Source organism: Micropterus salmoides, unplaced genomic scaffold, assembly GCF_014851395.1.
Source record: "Micropterus salmoides isolate LMB-PRFRI ecotype aquatic unplaced genomic scaffold, ASM1485139v1 Ms_hic_scaffold_19, whole genome shotgun sequence".
Classification (NCBI taxonomy): domain Eukaryota; kingdom Metazoa; phylum Chordata; class Actinopteri; order Centrarchiformes; family Centrarchidae; genus Micropterus; species Micropterus salmoides.
In genome coordinates, this window is record NW_024041039.1 from 11,757,061 (window position 1) to 11,758,357 (window position 1,297).

General features: G+C 42.1%; 1 pseudogene; it reads right to left on the reverse strand.

Annotated features, from left to right (window-relative positions):
* Positions 1-374, reverse strand: part of LOC119910811 — a 2,647-nt pseudogene extending 2,273 nt beyond the window's left edge.
* Between the last annotated feature and the right edge of the window lie 923 nt (positions 375-1,297).

A 1,297-nucleotide genomic window follows, 5' to 3' on the forward strand; every position in this document is an offset into this window, starting at 1 on the left:
TGACTGAAGGGGAGTTTGGTTTCTTTGTGTGTTAAGTGTCTGTGTGTGTGTGCGCAAGTATTTGGAGCAGCATTGACTAGTGAGGAGCTATGTTATGGTGAATAGCGCCATCAAACCCCTTTTGGTCCTCGGGAGTTGACCCTCACCGGTGTTAGATCAGATCCTCTGTCGTTTCCTTTCTGAGCTCCTTTCTGGTGTGGAGGGAAGTGAATACTGTACCTCCTGAAACCAACCAAGGACCAGTGAGTGGCATAAAGCTTCTTGGAACAGAGTGACATGGACAGGAAAATCGGTCGTACACCGGACACAAGGGGACCGGGCTGAGGATTCTGTCTTCACCTCGCATCTATGAATGTACCCACCAGTGTGAGCATCGCAATCGCAAAAAATATATATATTATGAAGTAAATGCATATGTGTACACACTTAAGACAAAAAGCACGAGAGGACAAGACCTAGCTAATCAAAATCTATTCGTTGAGATTTTTTAAATGTTTTTAATGATAGAAATTTGTTGCTACATCTACTTCTATTTAACAAATAATGGCTAAAAGGAATGGTGATCAGTGGTAAGAAAATCTATAAAAACAAAACACAAGACATCTAAAAAAAGAAACAACCAGTAATTTACTTTGACATAAGTATCCTTAAAGATTTCTGTGGAATTTGTTTTATGTTTCGCTTCCCTCCTCCAGATGTGTTCTGTGTGGATTTACAGGGACAATCTTCCATGTGCTCCATCACAGCATCTGGCACCCCCACACCCTTATTACAAAAACACTAGTAGCGGGTGAGAGGACCCCGCTTTCGACACAGGCCCTACTCTCATTGGTGGAGGCGAATGTGGAGTGGAGGGGAATGTCATCAGTGTTCATAAGCCCATAGGGCACATCTGCAGCTCGGGCTGCAAGTAGCTTATTCAACAAAATAAAAGCTGTAAATGAAATATGCCAACACCCTGAGGTGTGAATGGAATCCATGCGGTAACATCTCTGACGTCACACCTGCGTCACTCGACCGTCCAATCAGACACACTTCCTGACGGTGACGCGGTCATCAATTCAGGATGTGCTTCTGTTTTTTTTGTTTTGTTTTTTCTTTGTTTATATAAAGATCGCTTGCAGTTGGGGGGGGGCAATGAACCTTTCACAGAAAACGCACTCTGAAGTCTGCAAACGCTGTTTGTGTATATTTGTTTGTAAATACATATACACAAAACACTCCTGTACAAAAACGCTCTGTGGTACACCATATTTGGCAAAAAACAAATGAAAAAACAACAAAAAAAGTATCAACT